Source organism: Symphalangus syndactylus, chromosome 5 (genome assembly GCF_028878055.3).
Source record: "Symphalangus syndactylus isolate Jambi chromosome 5, NHGRI_mSymSyn1-v2.1_pri, whole genome shotgun sequence".
Classification (NCBI taxonomy): Eukaryota; Metazoa; Chordata; class Mammalia; order Primates; family Hylobatidae; genus Symphalangus; species Symphalangus syndactylus.
In genome coordinates this window covers 133917907-133940450 of record NC_072427.2, presented here as the reverse complement: position 1 = coordinate 133940450, position 22544 = coordinate 133917907, and positions in this window count along the sequence as shown.

Here is a 22544-nt window from a genome sequence, read left to right as displayed (position 1 = left end):
AAAACAAGAATTAATGATTTCAAAGACAAATACAGATAGTTATATAGTTGACAAAAACCTCAGCTCTTTTAACAGAGAAGTCTGTTTGTTTAAGTTGTCAGACATGATCAAGACAACATGAAGCAAAGGAAATTATTTTCATAAGACCAAAAACCTCTTGTTTTTAGGCAAATCACTTAGGAGGTAAAGAGAAACTTTTCATAGTCACTTATCAGGAATACACCAATAACCTAAGAAAGCTTTGTTCTTTTAACAAAAATAAGACCAAAATCTAATTTTGTCTCAACATACTTTTGATGCTAAGCCTCATTTTTAAACCATTATAATAAATTCATTTCATTTTAGCCAGCTTAACTACGTAAGATTATCTCTCTTCATATTATCTCTCTCTCTTTCTCTCTCTCCCCCCACCCCAATTTCTATGTCCATTTAGTTTTTATCCTTCATTTCCCTCTTTTTCATTTGAAACAATCTTTGACCTCTAAATAGAACAATAATTTTCTTTTTCTCAGCAAAAAACACATCCTTATACTTTATAACTTATCTTACCAAAAATAAACCTTCCTTTCCTTGTCTAATTTATATAAATTTGTTTTTCTTATAATTTCTAGTGTCCTTAATTACATATATTAATTAATTCTTAGCTCTTAGTAACCTTAATTTTCAGCAAAAATGAGGAAGTATGCCATGTCATAACTATGAGAAAGCATAGCACAATTTTTAAATGTAGCACATGTTTACTTACAAACTCAAATATCTTTAGTGTCTCTGTAATAAGAAGCTGCAGAGTAGGCAAAATTTTATTTCTATCCTCTTAGAGTTTTCAGCTGAGACTGAGAAACAAATTTTTGTTTGTACAGATTTCCCTTTGCCTCAACTTTGCATTCTTGACAAGAATGTTACTACCCTTCTTATAAGGGGAGAACATCTTTCATGTGGGAATTTTATCTTCTGCTTTTAAGAATTAGAAGGGAGAGGTTCCAAGATGGCCAAATAGGAACAGCTGCAGTCTATAGCTCCCTGTGTGAGCGATGCAGAAGACGGATGATTTCTGCCTTTCCAACTGAGGTACTGGGTTCATCTCACTAGAGCTTGTCAAACAGTGTGTGCAGGACAATGGGTACAGTCCACGGAGTGTGAGCCAAAGTAGGGGGGGCATTGCCTCACCCAGGAAGTGCAAGGGGTCAGGGAATTCCCTTTCCTAGCCAAGGGAAGCCGTGACAGACGGTACCTGGAAAATCGGGACACTCCCACCTAATACTGTGCTTTTCTGATGGTCTTAGCAAATAGCACACCAGGAGATTATATCCCGCACCTGGCTGGGAGGGTCCCACACCCACAGAGCCTCACTCACCGCTAGCACAGCAGTCTGAGTTTGAACTGCAAGGTGGCAGCAAGGCTGGGGGATGGGCATCCACCATTGCTGAGGCTTGAGTAGGTGAACAAAGCAGCTGGGAAGCTCGAACTGGGTGGAGCCCACCACAGCTCAAGGAGGCCTGCCTGCCTCTGTAGACACCACCTCTGGGGGCAGGGCATAGCTGAACAAAAGGGAGGAAAAACTTCTGCAGACTTAAATGTCCCTGTCTGACAGCTTTGAAGAGACTAGTGGTTCTCCTAGCACGGAGTTTGAGATCTGAGAATGGATAGACTGCCTCCTCAAGTGGGTCCCTGACCCTCAAGTAGCCTAATCAGGAGGCATCTCCCAGTAAGGTCCAACTGACACCTCATATGCCCGGGTGCCTCTCTGAGACGAAGCTTCCAGAGGAAGGATCAGGCAGCAACATTTGCCATTCTGCAATATTTGCTGTTCTACAGCTTCCGCTGGTGATACCCAAGCAAACAGGGTCTGGAGTGGACCTCCAGCAAACTCCAACAGACCTGCAGCTGAGGGTCCTGACTGTTAGAAGGAAAATTAACAAACAGAAAGGACATCGACACCAATATCCCATCTGTACATCACCATCATCAAAGACCAAAGGTAGATAACACCACAAAGATGGGGAGAAGCCAGAGCAGAAAAGCTGAAAATTCTAAAAATCACATTGCCTCTTCTCCACCAAAGGAATGCAGCTCCTCGCCAGCAATGGAACAAAGCTGGATGGAGAATGACATTGACAAGTTGAGAAAAGAAGGTTTCAGACGATCAGTAATAACAAACTTCTCCGAGCTAAAGGAGGATGTTTGAACCCATCGCAAAGAAGCTAAAAACCTTGAAAAAACATTAGACGAATGGCTAGCTAGAATAAGCAGCATAGAGAAGACCTTAAATGACCTGATGGAGCTGAAAACCATGGCATGAGAACTACGTGACGAATGCACAAGCTTCAGTAGCCGATTCGATCAAGTGGAAGAAAGGATATCAGTGATTGAAGATAAAATGAACGAAATGAAGCGAGAAGTTTAGAGAAAAAAGAGTAAAAAGAAATGAACAAAGCCTCCAAGAAATATGGGACTATATGAAAAGACCAAATCTACATCTAACTGGTGTACCTGAAAGTGACAGGGAGAATGGAACCAAGTTGGAAAACACTCTTCAGGATATTATCCAGGAGAACTTCGCCAACCTAGTAAAGCAGGCCAACATTCAAATTCAGGAAATACAGAGAACGCCATAAAGATACTCCTCGAGAAGAGCAAATCCAAGACACATAATTATCAGATTAACCAAGGTTGAAATCAAGGAAAAAATGTTAAGGGCAGCCAGAGAGAAAGGTCGGGTTACCCATAAAGGGAAGCCCATCAGACTAACAGCGGATCTCTCAGCAGAAACTCTACAAGCCAGAAGAGAGTGGGGCCAATATTCAACATTCTTAAAGAAAATAATTTTCAACACAGAATTTCATATCCAGCAAAACTAAGCTTCATAAGTGAAGAAGAAATAAAATCCTTTACAGACAAGCAAATGCTGAGAGATTTTTTTCACCATCAGGCCTGCCTTACAAGAACTCCTGAAGGAAGCACTAGACATGGAAAGGAACAACCAGTACCAGCCACTGCAAAAACATACCAAATTATAAAGACCATCAAGGCTAGGAAGAAACTGTATCAACTAACAAGCAAAATAACCAGCTAACATCATAATGGCAGGATCAAATTCACATATAACAATATTAACCTTAAATGTAAATGGGCTAAATGCTCCAATTAAAACACACAGACTGACAAATTGGATAAAGAGTTAAGACCCATTAGTCTGTTGTATTCAGGAGACCCATCTCACATGCAGAGACACACATAGGCTCAAAATAAAGGGATGGAGGAAGATCTACCAAACAAATGGAAAACAAAAAAAAACAGGGGGTGCAATCCTAGTCTCTGATAAAACAGACTTTAAATCAACAAAGATCAAAAGAGACAAAGAAGGCCATTACATAATGGTAAAGGGACCAATTCAACAAGAAGAGCTAACTATCCTAAATATATATGCACCCAATACAGGAGCACCCAGATTCATAAAGCAAATCCTTAGAGACCTACAAAGAGACTTAGACTCCCACACAATAATAATGGGAGACTTTAACACTCTACTGTCAACATTAGACAGATCAATGAGACAGAAAGTTAACACGATATCCAGGAATTGAACACAGCTTTGCACCAAGCGGACCAAATAGACATGTACAGAACTCTCCACTCCAAATCAACAGAATATACATTCTTCTCAGCACCACATCACACTTATTCCAAAGTTGACCATACAGTTGGAAGTAAAGGACTCCTCAGAAAATGTAAAATAACACGAATTATAACAAACTGCATCTCAGACCACAGTGCAATCAAACTAGAACTCAGGATTAAGAAACTCACTCAAAACCGCTCAACTACATGGAAACTGAACAACCTGCTCCTGAATGACTACTGGGTACATAATGAAATGAAGGCAGAAATAAAGGTGTTCTTTGAAACCAATGAAAACAAAGACACAACATACCAGAATCTCTGGGACTCAGCTAAAGCAGTGCATAGAGGGAAATTTAAAGCACTAAATGCTGAGAAGAGAAAGCAGGAAGGATCTAAAACTGACACCATAACATCACAATTAAAAGAACTAGAGAAGCAAGAGCAAACACATTCAAAAGCTAGCAGGAGGCAAGAAATAACTAAGATCAGAGCAGAACGGAAGGAGATAGAGACACAAAAAAGCACTTCAAGAAATCAATTAATCCAGGAGCTGGTTTTTTGAAAGGATCAACAAAATTGATAGACTGCTAGCAAGACTAATAAAGAAGAAAAGAGAGAAGAATCAAATAGACACAATAAAAAAATGATAAAGGGGTATCACCACTAATCCCACAGAAATACAAACTACCATCAGAGAATACTATGAACACCTCTGTGCAAATAAACTAGAAAATCAAGAAGAAATGGATAAATTCCTGGACACATACACCCCCCCAATACTAAACCAGGAAGAAGTTGAATCCCTGAATAGACCAATAACAGGCACTCAAATTGAGGCAATAATTAATAGCCTACCAACCAAAAAAAGTCCAGGACCAGATGGATTCACAGCCGAATTCTACCAGAGGTACAAAGAGGAGCTGGTACCATTCCTTCTGAAACTATTCCAATCAATAGAAAAAGAGGGAATCCTCCCTAACTCATTTTATGAAGCCAGCATCATCCTGATACCAAAGCCTGGCAGAGACACACACAAAAAAGGAATTTTAGACCAATTTCCACGATGAACATTGATGCAAAAATTCTCAATAAAATACTGGCAAACCGAATCCAGCAGCACATCAAAAAGCTTATCCACCACGATCAAGTTGGCATCATCCCTGGGATGCAAGGCCGGTTTGACATATGCAAATCAATAAACGTAATCCATCACATAAACAGAACCGAAGACAAAAACCACATGATTATCTCAATAGATGCAGAAAAGGCCTTTGACAAAATTCAACAGCCTTTCATGCTAAAAACTCTCAATAAACTAGGTATTGATGGGATGTATCTCAAAATAATAAGAGCTATTTATGACAAACCCATGGCCAGTATCACACTGAATAGGCAAAAACTGAAAGCATTCCCTTTGAAAACTGGCACAAGACAGGGATGCCCTCTCTCACCACTCCTATTCAACATAGTGTTGGAAGTTCTGGCCAGGGCAAGCAGGCAGGAGAAAGAAATAAAGGGTGTTCAATTAGGAAAAGAGGAAATCAAATTGTCCCTGTTTGCAGATGACATGACTGTATATTTAGAAAATCCCATCATCTCAGCCCAAAATCTCCTTAAGCTGATAAACAACTGCAGCAAAGTCTCAGGATACAAAATCAACATGCAAAAATCACAAGCATTCCTATACACCAATAACAGACAAACAGAGAGCCAAATCATGAGTGAACTCCCATTCACAATTGCTTCAAAGAGAATAAAATACCTAGGAATCCAACTTACAAGGGACATGAAGGACCTCTCAAGGAGAACTACAAACCACTGCTCAACAAAATAAAAGAGGACACAAACAAATGGAAGAATATTCCATGATCATGGATAGTAAGAATCAATGACTTTCTTCAAAGAATTGGAAAAAACTACTTTAAAGTTCATATGGAACCAAAAAAGAGCCCGCATTGCCAAGACAATCTTAAGCCAAAAGAACAAAGTTGAAGGCATCACGCTACCCGGTTTCAAACTATACTACAAGGCTACAATAACCAAAACAGCATGGTACTGGTACCAAAACAGAGATATGGAACAATGGAACAGAACAGAGCCCTCAGAAATAATACCACACATCTACAACCATCTGATCTTTGACAAGCCTGACAAAAACAAAAAATGGGGAAAGGATTCCCTATTTAATAAATGGTGCTGGGAAAACTGGCTAGCCCTATGTAGAAATCTGAAACTGGATCCCTTCCTTACACCTTATACAAAAATTAATTCAAGATGGATTAAAGACTTACATGTTAGACCTAAAACCATAAAAACCCTAGAAGAAAACCTAGGCAATACCATTCAGGACCTAGGCATGGGCAAGGACTTCATGACTAAAACACCAAAAGCAATGGCAACAAAAGCCAAATTTGACAAATGAGATTTAATTAAACTAAAGAGCTTCTGCACAGCAAAAGAAACTACCATCAGAGTGAACAGGCAACCTACAGAATGGGAGAAAATTTTTGCAATCTACCCGTCTGACAAAGGGCTAATATCCAGAATTTACAAAGAACTTAGATAAATTTACAAGAAAAAATCAAACAACCCCATCAAAAGTGGGAAAAGGATATGAACAGACACTTCTCAAAATAAGACATTTATGCAGCCAACAGACCCATGAAAAAATGCTCATCATCCCTGGCCATCAGAGAAATGCAAATCAAAACCACAATGAGATACCATCTCACACCAGTTAGAATGGCGATCATTAAAAAGTCAGGAAATAACAGGTGCTGGACAAGATGTGGAGAAATAGGAACACTTTTACACTATTGGTGGGACTGTAAACTGGTTCAACCATTGTGAAAGACAGTGTGGCGATTCCTCAAGGATCTAGAACTAGAAATACCGTTTGACCCAGTCATCCCATTACTGGGTATATACCCAAAGGATTGTAAATTGTGTTGCTATAAAGACACATGCACACATGTGTTTATTGCGGCACTATTCACAATAGCAAAGACTTGGAACCAACCCAAATGTCCAACAATGATAAACTGGATTAAGAAAATGTGGCACATATACACCTTGGAATACTATGCAGCCATAAAAAAGGATGAGTTTATGTCCTTTGTAGGGACATGGATGAAGCTGGAAACCATCATTCTCAGCAAACTATGGCAAGGACAGAAGACCAAACACCACATGTTCTCACTCATAGGTGGGAATTGAACAATGAGAACACTTGGACACAGGGTGGGGAACATCACACACCGGGGACTGTCATGGGGCAGGGGGAGGGGGGATGGATAGCATTAGGAGATATACCTAATGTAAATGATGAGTTAATGGGTGCAGCACACCAGCATGGCACATATATACATATGTAACAAACCTGCATGTTATGCACATGTACCCTAGAACTTAAAATACAACAAAAAAAAAAAAAAGAAAGAAATTGAAGGAAAATCAGAGTGTTTTTGTTTTTACATGTGTTATTTTTCACGTGCCTTTAATTCAAAATAGTTAATATGCCAGTGCAGCATATTTTGGGGATGGTGTATTCTGAACTCCTACAAAGCCAAAAGTAAATAAACTATGTTTAGCAATTAATGTTTTTATATTTTCTATTATTTGGAAACGATCTGGATAGTGAATGAATATCCATCATTTCACTTAATATAACTTTAGAGGTATAAGTTACTGAACACATTTGGGTAACTATTTTTAAGTAGCTTTAATTACTGTTGAAAATTTTATTTATATACTTTTACTTACATCTATTTATTTGTTTTTAACAATTATCCTTGCTTAATATTTATGAGATATTAAACAGCTAGCCATCATATTATTTTTCTTACTGGCAAGTTCTTAACAGGAATAATAGGGGCTTATTTTGCTTGTAAACACAGGTAGAAAAAGTTGCATGTCTGTATTATATTTAATGCAGAAACACTGAAGTCATATCTGGTGTTTTTCTCGTTTTCTGCTTTTGGTTTCTTCATTAAAGATGGTCCAGTAAACAGTAATATACCATGAGGCTCCAGTTAAAAGTGTGAACAGTGGTGTGAGTACAGAACAGAGAATGTGGCATGGCAAAGTCAATAAAGGATTCATTTCAGTTTGTACCACAGTGAGGAAGTTCTTATTTCTGCCAACAGTTGGGCTATAAGCCTTCATCTCATTCTTGCATCTAAGGAGACAGTAGCTGCTGGGAAGAACAGAAATTTCCCAAGTGCCAGAGAGAAGCACTAAACTACAGTATTGACATCATGCCACCATCTTGGCTTCCCTGGAAAGCAAGAAGCCTAGATTTATTAGTGCAAGTTGGGGTGAAGCAAAGTCTTCCATAGAGATCAACTGATAAAGACTTTGTATTTATATTTGTACTTAAATACGTACATTAATAAAGATTAGGGCTTGGTAATAAAGCCTTGATTCAAGAGGTAGGTATCCCAATATTCTGTGAGACGCTTGAGAGGAAATAGGAAGAAGAATCTGGATCAGACCAGCACCAGTTTCCTTGCTCATTGATTAGGGGTTACCAACAGGTCCTTAACGAGGAGTGGCTAGAAACATGTATCTCTTTGTATCCTTTATGGCTAATCCTCTTATTATGGCAATGCAGGTTCAGCTGCTCTCAAGAACTCTTTCTGTAAAAAGTTCTTGTAAACATATGACATAAAAGAAAAATGTGTTATGACTTTTGGAAACCAGGTTGGATTAATTCTACGCACTCGTCTGTCAAGATTCTTATAGCAAAACAGAAGTAGCATTCTTTAAAGAAACAGTCCTAATAAGACTTAATTAGGAAAACTGCAAGTATTTTAGGGTACTATGTACTCATACAAAGAAGTAATAGTAATAACCAACACTTACATAGCACTTAATATGTGAAAGTCACTGTCATATATGGCTAGTACACTTTATACTTATAAAGTGTTACAGGTTGAACATCCCTAATCCGAAAATCCAAAATCCAAAATGCTCTAAAATCTGAAACTTTCTGAAAACTGACATGACACTACAAGTGAAAAATTCTACACCTGACTTCATGTAATGGGTCAAAACAAAACCGTGTTTTGACTGGGCATGGTAGTTCACACCTGTAATCCCAGCACTTTGGGAGGCTGAGGTGGTGGGTGGATTTTTCGAGCTCAGGAGTTTGAGACCAGACTGGGCAACATGGCAAAATCCTGTCTCTATCAAAAACACAAAAAAATCAGTGTGGCGTGGTGGCGCATGCCTGTAGTCCCACACTGAGGGGGCTGAGGTGAGAGGATCGCTGGAGCTGGGGAAGTTGAGGCTGCAGTGAGCCATGATTGCACCACTGCAACTCCAGCCTGGTTGGCAGAGTGAGACACTGTCTCAAAAACAAAGAATAAAAATATAAAAATAAAACTTTGTTTTTGTGCACAAAATTATTTTTAAATATTGCATAAAATTATCTTCAGGCTGTACGTATAAGGTGTATATGAAACATACATGAATTTCATGTTTAGACTTGAGTTCCATCCCCAAAATATCTCGCAATGTATATGCAAATATCTCAAAATCCAAAAATAATCCAAAATCCGAAACACATCTGATCCCAAGCATTTCAGGTAAGGGATAGTCACCCTGTACTATAATTGTCCCATTTTACAAATGAGGAAATTTAGTCACACAGATACTGTGATGGGCTTTTATGAGTTTTATGAGTCAACTAAGCTAGGCTATAGTACCTAGCTATTCAATCAAATGCCAGTCTAGGTGTCCCTAAGAAGGTATTTTGTAGATGTGCTTAAACATCTGTAATCAGTTGACGTTAAGAAAATTATTCTCCCTAATGTGAGTGGACCTTATCCAATCAGTTGAGATTTTCCTGAGGAAGAAGACATTCTGCCTGTGGGTTGCAATACAGGCCTGCCAGGCTGTCCTACAGATTTTGGACTACACACACATATCCCCACCTTTCTGTTTCTCTGACATAACCCTGACCTCTAGAGACATTAAGTATCTCGGAAGTAGCTTGTTCCCAGGCATGCTGCCAGTAAGTGGTAGAACCAGTACAAGGACCTGAGCAGGCTGGGCCTTGAACCAAAGACTTACCTCACCACCCCCACACTACCCCTCCTATGATTTCCAGTCATTAGCAGTCTAATTAAAAATTTAAGAAGTGGCCCTGTGGGAAAAAGCAAACAGAAAGAAAAACAAAACACACATGAATGCAAATAAGTCTAGTATAAAAGAGTTCACTGTGTGTAGGGATACGCAGAATATGGAGAACGGCACCAGTCCTTACAGAAGAGATTTTTGAGTTCTGTTAAGTCAAAATGAAGAATTTGTATTGGCTTAGAAGAAAAGGAAAAGAGAATCTCCAGAGGAGTGCATGACACAGGCAAAAGCCCAAAGCAAATTCTGTACAATTTGGCTATGGCAACCTGCCAGAATGAAAGTTAATGAGCAAAAAGCATGAAGTCTGTATTAGTTCCCAATAGCTGCATAGCCGACTGAGGGCTGGAATCAGCTGAAATTCACTCTCTCATGTCTGGCAGCAAGGCTGCTGTGTGCTGAGACCATAGCTGGGGCTGACAGCCGCTTTATGTGTTCTCTTCACATAAGCCAGCTTGAGCTTCTTGAAAACACGATGGATAGCTTTCCAAGGTGAGTGTGGAGAGAGAGAGAGAGAATGAGAGAGAGAGAGAGAGAAACTGACTCTATTATCTACTAGGACCTAGCCTCAGAAGTTGTGCGACATTTCTTTCCTTTATTTTCTGTTCTATTTTCAATTTCAAGTGGAAGGGCGCTATTCCACTTCTTGGTAGGCAAAGGTGACATTCTTGAAAACTATGTGGGGCTGAAAATATCGTGTTGTCAATTTTGGAAAAAACAGTCTGCCGCACAATAAATCATGGGAGATTAGTCTGTTGTAAGCTAGGCCGGTATCTCCTTTAAATGCTTGTTGATAGAAACTTGGTGGGGAGATGGATGTATCACCCTCCAGCTGCTCACAGTTCCGTCACACTCTGCAAACAGTGATCTGGGCCTTGAAACCAAACCGTTGCATTTCACACCTAAACCTCAGAGATATGTAAAATGCGTATAGACACTGTCTGTGTTTTGTTATATCACAAGTTGGGGAGAGAATGCTCAGAGCTGAGTGAGTGAGCTCAGCCTGGGTGGCCAATACTCGGCTTGTGGCATTTGCTGGAATTAGAGCTAGAACGAGGCAGGTAAGGTCGTTTTCATTCAACCTAGAAAATGACTTTGGTTCAAAGCAGTAGCATGAACAGAATCTGAATGCACATGTTGACTATTCTTCCCGTCGATGGCACATTAGCCCGGAGTTTCTGCTCTCCTTAGGTGGTGCCATGATGGAAAGTGCTATCACTACGTTGGCTCAAATGAGGCTTAAAGACAAGAAACTGGCCGGGCGCGGTGGCTCACGCCTGTAATCCCAGCACTTTGGGAGGCCGAGGCGGGCAGATCATGAGGTCAGGAGATTTAGACCATCCTGGCTAACACGGTGAAACCCTGTCTCTACTAAAAATACAAAAAATTAGCCGGGCGTGGTGGCGGGCGCCCGTAGTCCCAGCTACTTGGGAGGCTGAGGCAGGACAATGGGGTGAACCTGGGACGCGGAGCTTGCAGTGAGCTGAGATCGCGCCACTGCAGTACAGCCTGGGTGACAGAGCGAGACTCCTGCTAAAAAAAACAAAACAAAACAAAGACAAGAAACTTCCGTCTAAGGACATATCATTTTGCTCTGATTTGGAGGTTTTGTCTATCATTCACAGGTTCCCCTAAATGCCGCTTCTATGCCTTAATGCTAATTGAATCTTAGCTAGCTGAGTCATTCCATTTTGCATCTGTATACTCGTATTACCTTGCTTCCAAAAAGACTGTGCTGAAATACTCACTTGGAGTCTGACTTCTCTGACTGGAGAAACTGATGTTTCCAGGTATTTTCTGACAGCAATAAACACATTCTTCCCATCTATTGCTGTGCCAATCTATGTTTTTAATGCCAGTACCAAGCCACACTGAGTGATTCATCTATTCTGTCAATGACTTCTATCCGTTGCTAGTGTCCTAGTAATCTAATATCAAGAATATGGGAGTTGCAAGAAACTAGGTAACAAGATAGAGCTGAAAGGGAAAAAAACTTATAAAGGAACTTTGAAGCAGATAAAACACCACTATTAAAATAATTATATACATATATATCCATACAAATATATATGTATAACTTTTTAATCTTTTGTAAATTTGTAGAAATATTTATTAAATAGTTAAAACATGAGGGATATCCAATCAAATACCAATCTGAGTGTTGCTGTGAAGATACTTTGTAGATGTGCAGTGATGAACAAGAGACACGTTATTGTTACCGTACAGTGTTTGAAACAGAGGATACTGGGACACTGGGAGAGAGTGGAAGATGCTGAGGTCAGAGAAGGAGCCAGGGGCTAATTCATATGGGATCTTGCAGGATTTTAATTTCAGTCTAAATGTAATGAGAAAACACGGGGTGGTGGGGTTAATAGAGGGGGCTTGATCTGGGGAGCTCTATTCTCTAGATGTTTCTATACAATTGTATCTGCTTTGTTGTGGACTTTTTAAAAACTTTTCTCTATGTTCAATGTGTGATAAAATTTTAAGATTTCTCATGGTCTTTGGACACTTAAACCTCAGACCGGTTTTGGAATATCCTTCCCTAAAAATTTTAACAAGGGGCAAATTTAACAGAGAGACGACTGATCTGGGTGACCTCCTGAACCCCCTCCCAACATGTAATTCTGTATGTTGTCTTTTGGAAAGCTTCCATTTGTGCGATGCCTAGCATCTAATCTCAAAAGTATTCCCTGCAGTTGATAAGTGGTGTTTTTCATGCTCTTAAGTGGGAAATAGACCTCCATTTTGGGCCTAGCATCTACACAGAAGCATAAGCCATAAAGACTTGCATTTTAACAGTTGATGCACTAAATAAATCTCTTATTCATCTTCTGTTTTACTTGTTTGTCATTCATCTCATAATGAATTGTGTTAAATGCTTTGTCAGTCAAACTTCCCTAACTTGTTGTTTTTCTTATTTCTTAAGCTTTTTCAAAAATGTTCAGTGCCTATATTCTTCTTCTTATTATTATTATTATTTTGAGATGGAGTCTCGTTCTGTCACCCTGGTTGGAGTGCAGTGAGGCAATCTCAGCTCACTGCAACCTCCACCTCCTGGGTTCAAGTGATTCTCGTGCCTCTGCCTCCCGAGTAGCTGGGATTACAGGCATGTGCCACCACCCCCAGCTAATTTTTGTATTTTTAGTAGAGACGGGGTTTCGCCATATTGGCCAGGCTGGTCTCAAACTCCTGACCTCAGTTGATCCATCCGCCTTGGCCTGCCAAAGTGCTGGGATTACAGGCATGAGCCTCCACGCCTGGCTGCCTTTATTATTTAAAAAAAAAAAGTTGACCAGGAGCAAAAAGATTGTTTGAAATGCTCATTATATACATTAGCATACACGTGGTTTAAAATATAAAAGATACTTAGTTCTCCATAATCTAGGATTCTAGAAAGCTAGTTTACAATGAATAATGTATCTGGAAGAGGGTGGCTATTAGAACCTCTGGGGCTTTGCCATTTCAAATGAGAAAATATATTCTGTTTATAATTGCATGGCATTTTCAGTGGTTGCAGAGACAGCAATAACTAAGCACATTTGATTATAATAGTAACAAAAAATTGGGAGGGTACTTAGCAGTTTTTAATAAATTTAATACATTCAGAACTGGTAGGATAGAATAAGTATTCCTGAAGTGGTCTATAAAGTTTGAAATGGATTCCTTTCTAATCCTTCTTTGATTCTGACCTGAAAGTAGAAATTGAAATTATGCCTGCAAGATTCCCACAGCTGTGTGACCCTTTAGCACCAAGCGAAGTATAGGAAGGATCCAAGGGAAGTTAAGCCAGCTTCTCTCTGTGTCACGTAACCAAAATCAAATCTTTCCCAAGGCAACAAACTACAATACATTATCTATTCTAGGATGGTTAAAAAAACAAATAAATAATAAAGCAAGATGTGATGCTTTTAGTTAATAATGTACACCATTGTTACTCAGTTCTCTGTGGAGGATCTCATACCCTAGGGAAAGAAACAGACAGGAAGCAATTAACTACAATGGAGTCAGATACTTGAGGTAACAGAATAACATGTGGGAAACAAAGTAGACATAGATCCCAATTTTCCTTCTTCTAGTTTCAGTCCTTTCACTGATGTGCAGAAGGTCACTGTATCCAAGATAGAGCCTCCTGAAACACAGTACAGGTTGACGTATAGCAAATTGAAGTCCACAAAGATTAATTGGCATAAAAATGGGTGTTTTTATATAGATAGTATGCATCTATATGGGTTATCTGGTGAATCATGGAATTGCCCCCCCAATTTTTTAGACATTGACTTGAGGCTTTATAAAGGAGGAATTCTGGTCAGGGGTGGTTGCTTACACCTATAATCCTAGCACTTTGGGAGGCCAAGGCAGTCGGATCACTTGAGGTCAGCAGTTTGAGACTAGCCTGGCCAACATGGTGAAACCCCGTCTCTACTAAAAATGCAAAAATTAGCCAAGCATGATGACAGGCATCTGTAGTCCCAGCTACTCTGGAGGCAGAGGTGGGAGGCTTGTTTGAGCCTGGTAGGTGGAGGTTGCGGTGAGACGAGATCACGCCACTGCATTCCAGCCTGGGCTACAGAGTGAGAGTGCATCTCAAAAAATAAATAAATGAAAACAAAGGAGCAATTCTATGAATAGTCACTTAGAAAGTGGCCATTCAGCCACTTTTGGAGATATAGGACCCTGTGGCTGAGCACAGATAGATCCTAGTTGGCAAACAAGGTTTTTCAACATCTGCCCATTGGGCCACCTGCTGCCAGGCCAGCTCTTCCCCAGTTGGCCTGAGAGACCACCATGGCTGCAACCAGAGGCCTGCTCTCTAATTGGAGCCTCTCACCTTGGCAAAGAGTCCAGAGGTTATCCTTTCCCCACATCCTGGGAACTGGGCAGTATTGAGGCTAAGAATACCTTTCTTCCTATGTGTAAAGCCTCTCATTGTTTTTGTCTCTCTCTAATGGCAGTGCTCTGCGCACTGCATACTAACCAGCTGCAGCCAGGGAGAGAGAAGAGGGTCAGCTAAGTGTAGCAAGAATCCTCACCCTTCAATTGTCACTTCATCAATTGTCTAATAGAACAGCTGGGTGGTATTCTTATTTGTTTGACCTGGAAATTTAAATCCTTGAAGACCAGATTGGACAGAATACTTTTAATAGTTCACTAAAATTATACATCCTTACATTTATGAACTCCAGCCATTTACAAAGCATTTACATTTTGTTTTGTTTTGTTTTAGCAAAAAGGGCTCAGAGAGGACTTCTAGGCCAACTTCTTAATTTTCTGAATGGGAAAAATATAGCTTAAGGAATAAACTGGCTTGCCCAAGGACACACAGATTTGACAAAAGTCATATATTCAAGTATTTGAAAATTATTTATTTATTGAATACCTGTATTAGTCCATTCTCACATTGCTGTAAAGAACTGCCTGAGGCCAGGTGCGGTGGCTCACACCTGTAATACCAGCATTTTGGGAGGCTAAGGAGGGTGGATTACCTGAGGTCAAGAGTTCAAGACCAGCCTGTCCAACATAGTGAAACCCCGTATCTACTAAAAATACAAAATTAGCCAGGCACGGTGGCAGGTGCCTGTAATCCCAGCTACTCAGGAGGCTGAGGCAGGAGAATAGCTTGAACCAGCAAGGCGGAGGTTGCAGTGAGCCAAGATCACGCCACTGCACTCCAGCCTGGGTGACAGGGTGAAACTCCGTCTCAAAAAAAAAAAAAAAAAGAACTACCTGAGACTGGGTAATTTATAAAGAAAAGAGGTTTAATTGGCTCAGTGTTCCACAGGCTGTACAGGAAGCATGGCTGGGGGAGGCCTCAGGAAACTTACAATCATGACAGAAGGCAAAGAGGAAGCTGGCACATCCTACATGGGTAGAGCAGGAGGAAGAGAGGGAAGGGGGAGGTGCTACCCACTTTCAAGCAACCAGGTCTCCTGAGAACTTACTCACTATCATGAGAACAGCAAGGGAAAAGTCTGCCTCCATGATTCAATCACCTCCCGCTAGGCCCCTCGTTTAACACGTGGGGATTACAATTGGACATGAAGTTTGAGTGGGGACACAGAGCTAAACCATATCAGTACCTGTAACCTTTATTTTTTCAATTTTAAGATGTTCAGTTTTTCACATTTCCACATCTCAAATTAGGGTGAGTCTTACAGTTGCTGTCTGCCAGGCACTGATGGCCCATAAGCATCAAAACTTAAAAGAATGAATGTCACCATCTGGGAAGAAAATCTCAAAGACAATAATGGAGTAATATTTTCAGAAATTCAGCTTCATCAATACTCTTGATGCTACAATTATATCATGTTGAAAATACCATATATTGGCAACTTTTCACTGAAAATGCTGAAGAGTCTGGGCATAGTGTCTCAAGCCTATAATCCCAGCACGTTGGTAAGCCGAGGTGAGCAGATCGCTTGAGCATAAGAGTTCAAGAACAGCCTGGGCAACATGGCCAAACCTCATCTCTACAAAAATACAAAATTTAGCTGGGCCCAGGTGTTGTAGTGTGCACCTGTAGTCCCAGCTACTCAGGAGGCTGAGGAAGGATTGCTTGAGCCCAGAATAACAAGGCTGCAATGAGCTGTGATTGCAGTCTTATATCCCCAACATAATGATGCATCTCACCATTGATGTCACCTTAGATTCAATGAGACGTGGTATATTCCTATGTAAAGTCCCTAAAATTTAGATTCTAGGAAGATAATCAAAAGAAACAAACAAGAAAAATACCCAGTAATGAGCAATAAGGGCTATGTAGAGAATTAAAATTAGGGGATGTGAAAGAGAGTGACTGGGTGGCTACTTACATTGTCAAGGTTCTCATCTTCTGGAAAAGATGACTTTAAACTGAAGAAGTCATAATACCAGACGAGTGGAAGAGCCAGAACTACAAGAGTCTCCTGAATACCAGAATTCTTGCCAACAAAACTTGGCGCCTGGGAGTACAATCATTGTGCCAAAGCCTATTTACAGTTTCTTATCTCACTCGTGGTATAATTCCCATTCCAAAATGATTGTGGGCTTTGAAGAAAACTACTCTTTCATCTGGTCATCTGAAGTGGAAATGTAACTGTCATACATGGGTAGTATTTTAGGCAACAAAACACATCCACCTTCTGATCTGATAAATGACACAGGGAGAATGAATCAAAAATTCTTGTGAAATGCAAACAAAAAAACCCATAAATGCTTAATGTCAACTTTCTTACTCTTCAAAACTTTTGCCAAAGTTTTAAATGATTAGACAAAGCCAACGTTGGAATTGAAGAATGTATCAACTTGGGGTTTGGGCCAAAGGATAATTGGCCTCATTGGAATTTTTTTTCTGGTTGATTGATGTTTAAATAGCAGGAATTTAAAACTAGAAAGTTTATGAAGGGATTAGTTAAAGGATTCTTGGCCAGTGACCCTAGTTTCAAAATATCAGGCTATAATTCTAAAAAACAAGCCTCCAGAATAAATAATATTTAAAAGAGAAATGATATAATTTTAAAAGATTCTAAAACATTGGGAGCAAAGAATAATAAAATATCAAAACACCCTCCCCAACACATACACACAAACAATGTAATGCAAACTCAAATAGGATGATCTTAAAATGGTAACAGCCCATTAGAGACAAACAAACATTAAGAGAATTAACTGATTTTTAGCTTAAACAGCTTTATGCTTAAGAGTCTATCTTGAACCCTAAATAATAGCATTTTAATTTTTTTTAAAAGGAAAAACTTTTATTTATATCACGTTATAAATATTTACTGCACCCTTATTACATACCAATCTCTGTACTGGTAGTGGTCGAATTCTTCTTAATACACCAACATCAACTGAGGCAATATGTAAAGCCAACTGTGAACAGGTTATTAACTGTTGCATAACTAAAATCTGAGGGTAAAGTGGTGCCTGTGTCCATTGCAGTGACTCTCTAGTCAAGGAAAATTGGTCTGTACTTGGAATCCATTAAGTGGACCTCCTTTATTTGTGCCTCTGGAACATGAAATATGAAATGCTTTTCTGAAAAATGCCCAAGGGGACAAACAGCAATCAATCTACTGAGCCCAGTCTCTCCCCATCTTCTTCCACTCATTACAAATTGAGGCTTCGGCTGTTAGTTCTCTCATTCTAACCACTTCAGTAAATGAGGTATTTGTGCCAATGTGTGGAGTAAAACCTCACAGACCACTAAGTATTTCTAATATCAATGCTGGGAGTAATAATGACTGAGTACTTTATTTCAAAGTGGAGAATTAGACACTGACCAATTTAAATTCTGAGGAATTCCGTCCAACATAACTGAGTGTGAAGAGGTAAAAGTAGAAATATTTTTTTCCTCAATTTCAGACAGTGATAAGGAGATAGGAATTACTTCTGTAAATAGACCACTTCCGCTAAATAAGCCTAGAAAATGATCACCTTAGGCAGACAAGGATAACTAAATGAGGCTACTCTGCTGTTAAAACATATGTGTGTGTGTGCTTATTTCTCGTAGAATATGGAATAGTTACCTGCAGCCTTATACCAAAAAGAATTTATCCTGTTCCCTCAACCTGATTTCTAGCAGTTTCTTTGGAAATCTTATCCATGAGAATAAAATATTGCTTGTGACTGACTGCAATACAAAAGGAGGAGAAAAACTTTTCTAATCACTATAGATACTGGGTCATTATTCATTCTGAATTTCACATGTCATCTTCTCTAGGGATTTCATCAATTCCCTTGAACAATCTCAAATAAATAATTTCCTGTCAAGAAAACATCACTACTGGAAATATCAAGTTTTCCAATTAACCATTTATACTTGAATCTATTTCAAAAGCCATCACAATAAAAGCACTGTATTGATACTGCAGGCAAGACTTCAAATATACAATATCTATTTTTACTGTGACAGTTCACTTTTTTGTATACTTTTTTGAATTTATATAATTAAATTCCCCAGATGAGAGTTGATGAAACATAATAAAATGATTCCAGTGTTTAGCACGGAGACATATATAGCCAACCTTATCAAATATTCTGAATCATTTGACAAACACATTATCAAATTCAAGAAGTGGATGTAGATTTAAATTAGGATTGTGGAAATGTTTCTTAATCGATAGTAGTTATTTTGTATTTACTTAATATTAAGGGTTTGTCTATTTTGGGGGGAAAAGAGAGACAGTCTAAGTTGTTAGAGAGACAAAACTTGTTAGACAAAATATGAAAAGTAAATGGGAAGATGTGGGTCAAAAGGAACAAAATTGTAGTTATGTAGGATGAATAAGGCTAGAGAACTAACACACAACATGAAAACTATAGTTAGTAATAAGGTATTGTATATCAGTGATTTGCCAAAAGAGTAGAGTTTAGATACATTTACTACCGGAAGAAAAAAGATAATTATGTGAGATGATGGGTATGTTAGTTTGCTTCACTGTAGTTATCATTTCACCATGTATGTATATATCAAGATACGTATATAGAAGTATCATGTTGTACACCTTAACAATGTATAATTTTATATACAAGATAAACTGAATAATGACCCCCCCAGAGATATCTATGTTCTAATCTCCAGAACTTGTGAATTTTACATTTATATGGCAAAGGATTTTGCAGATGTGATTAAATTAAGAGATGGAGGGATTACCCTAGATTATCTAGATGGACCCTAAATGTAATAACAAGTATCCATATGAGAGGGAAGAAGAAGGAGATTTGATTACAGTAAAGACGGACAATGTGATTACACATCTGAGGCAAGATGCTAAGCTTCCGGTTTTGAAGATGGAGGGAGGGACAGCGAGCCAAGGCATGCAAGGAATGATGCTCTAGAAACTGGAAAGGAAATAGATTCACACCCCCTAGAGCATCTGGAAAGACCACAGACCTGCTGACACCCAATCTTGGTCCAGTGAAACTGCTTTCAGATTTCTGGCATCCAGAATATAAAAGCATAAATGTGCTTTGATTAAAAGGACCACATTTGTAGTCATTTGTTACAGCAACCACAGGAACTTAATACAATATATTTAAAATGTGGGGTAATCACTGAAAGAATAGATAGAGAATACATGACATCTTTTCATGGAACACTTATGCCCCCACTCATGTTTCTAGGTGGGATTTTTATTAAATAGTACTTCTGGGCTCTCAGGCCACCCCTTCTCAGTCTTCCCTGATGGAGACAAAATGGCTTCTCTACATGGTGGTTTGGGAGAAGCAGCTGAACACTTAGCCCAGACTCTTCTAATCTCCTTTCTCTTCTTGGCATCTGCTTGTCAGCAGAGAATGTATATTCTGCTCTGCTCTGCTTCTCCCTAAGGAGTCCTGCAATTTCTCACCACTGCTAGTGACTAGGTAAGTCTGCCAAACTCAGGGATAATAGACTTAAAGTCAGATTCTCCAAGTCTTTGTTAATAATAAAGGTGGCATTTGATATTTTTATCTGCCTTACCATCTTACTCATCTCTCAGTTGCTTCAGAACACGCAGGTGGAAAAGCATGATATTACATATTTGTTTCTTGAAACCTCAATTTTCAAATGATAAAAGAGAAAAACAAAAGTAGAACTTAGTTCAACAGAAAACAGAGAAAGAAAAAAAAGACAAAAAGAAATGGTGGAAAAAATATAAGAGGCACAACTAGAACAAAAAAACCACAGAGAATGTAAATATAATTGGTTGGAGAAAAAGTGTACCAGGCAAAAAATTATTCCAAAGGAAACTGGTATGTTAATGCTTATAATAGAACTGCTCAAAATAAAAATGTGATTTTTTAAATGCATTAATGGGAACACATTTAACATTAGTGAAATACATACTTACATTGCTAAAGGATATAAACAACAAAGATGATATCAAAATTATAAAGTCACATTCATCTAAAGTCATGGTCTCAAAATATATAAAGTAAACATGCCAGAATTATAAAGACAAATTGACAACTGCATAACTACAGTGGAAAATGTTTGTGCTATATATCAGTTAGCTATTGCTTCATTAAAAAAATCACCCCCAAACTCACTGCCTGAAGATAATTATCATTTATTCTTGTTCATAGCATCTAATCATCAGTTAACTAATTCAAATGTAAGATAGGCACAAATGGGATGTCTTATCTCTGCTCCACAAAGTTTCTTACCTTCTAGCAGACTAGACAAGGCTGACTGGCATGGCATAATAGAGCTTCCAGAGAGAAAGCAAAAGCACACACAATACCTCTGTGATCCAGGCTCAGAGTAGGCACATCATCACTTCTATGTATGCTATTGTTTAATGCAAAGTAGAAGGCCAGCCCAAACTCAACACGTGGGGAAACTGATGCCACATCTTGATGGCAGGAGCTGCAATGTAACATTGCTAAACACATGGTTTTATAGAGACATTTAATTGAGGTCATTGAAGAGAATCAGAATATGCCACCCCAAAATATGCCACTTTGGTATAAGGAATATTTTGGGTTGGAGGCAAATGAGAACCAACAGATACAGATAGAAACCCTTTCACGGCTTTTCTTATCTGACTAAAGCAGCAACTTTGGGAAATCAGGACTACCATATATCTCCACTCTTGAGGGAGTTTACAGTCATGAAGAAGGTAGAAAGTCAACACCAAGATCAGTCTGAAACAAATCTCACTAAAATAACCTTTGTCTTCCATTACTTTCCTCATGTATTTCCAAATCACTTTCCCACAATTTACGTCTCCTAGCACAAATTTCCTTTTCCTTTCTCTTGTCACATTTCCACAATTTATCATTCTTTGTTAAAAAAAAAAGTATGTAAGCCCTCAGGCCTATCACTTCTTTGGTGTCTTTAATTTTCTATAATGACCTCTATATGCATATGCAATAACAAACTTTTTCTGCTGTTAATGTATTTAACAGCAGAAAATTATACTGGTTTGCTGGTCTAATTTGTAGGGCCCCAGCCACTGAACCCAAAAAAAAAAGTTTTTTCCCCTTCCCTACACCATCAATATAATTAATATACTACATTCACATTTCTCAGAAATTGATAGAGCATGTTGACAAAAATATTGATAAAAATATAGATAATTTAATTATAGTTAACAAGTTTGATTTTATAGATACATGATGATAGACAATAGATGATAAAGATATATAACTTTGCATGCAACAAATAAATAATGCATTTTCTTTTCAAGCACACATGAAATTACAAATTAAAAAGGCAAACAACCAGGAAATTTTCAGCAATTTTCAAAAAAAATTGTTATTTAGATAACAAATATCTATCATTACGCAAATTAATTAGAAAAACAACTACGTGGAAAAAATAAACTATACATTTGGAGACTGAAAATATACAGCTAAATAATTCATAGGTTAATCAAGAAATCATGGTGGTAACTATAAGTATTCAGAGTTAAAAAAATAAAAGCACTACCTAAAACTTTTGGAATGCTATTCCTATACACCAACAACAGTCAAGCAGAGAACAAAATCACGAATGAACTCTCCTAAACAATTGCCACAAAAAAAAATAAAATACCTAAGAATACAACTAACTAGGGATGTGAAAGATCTCTACAAGGAGAACTACAAAACACTGCTCAAAGAAATCAGACAGGACACAAACAAATGGAAAAACATTCCATGCTCATGGATAGGAAGGATCAATATCATTAAAACGGCCATACTGCCCAACACAATTTATAGATTCAATGCTATTTCCATTAAACTACCATTGACATTGACATTCTTCACAGAAATAGAAAAAACTATTTTAAAATTCATATGGAACCAAAAAAGAGCCCGAATAGCCAAGTCAATCC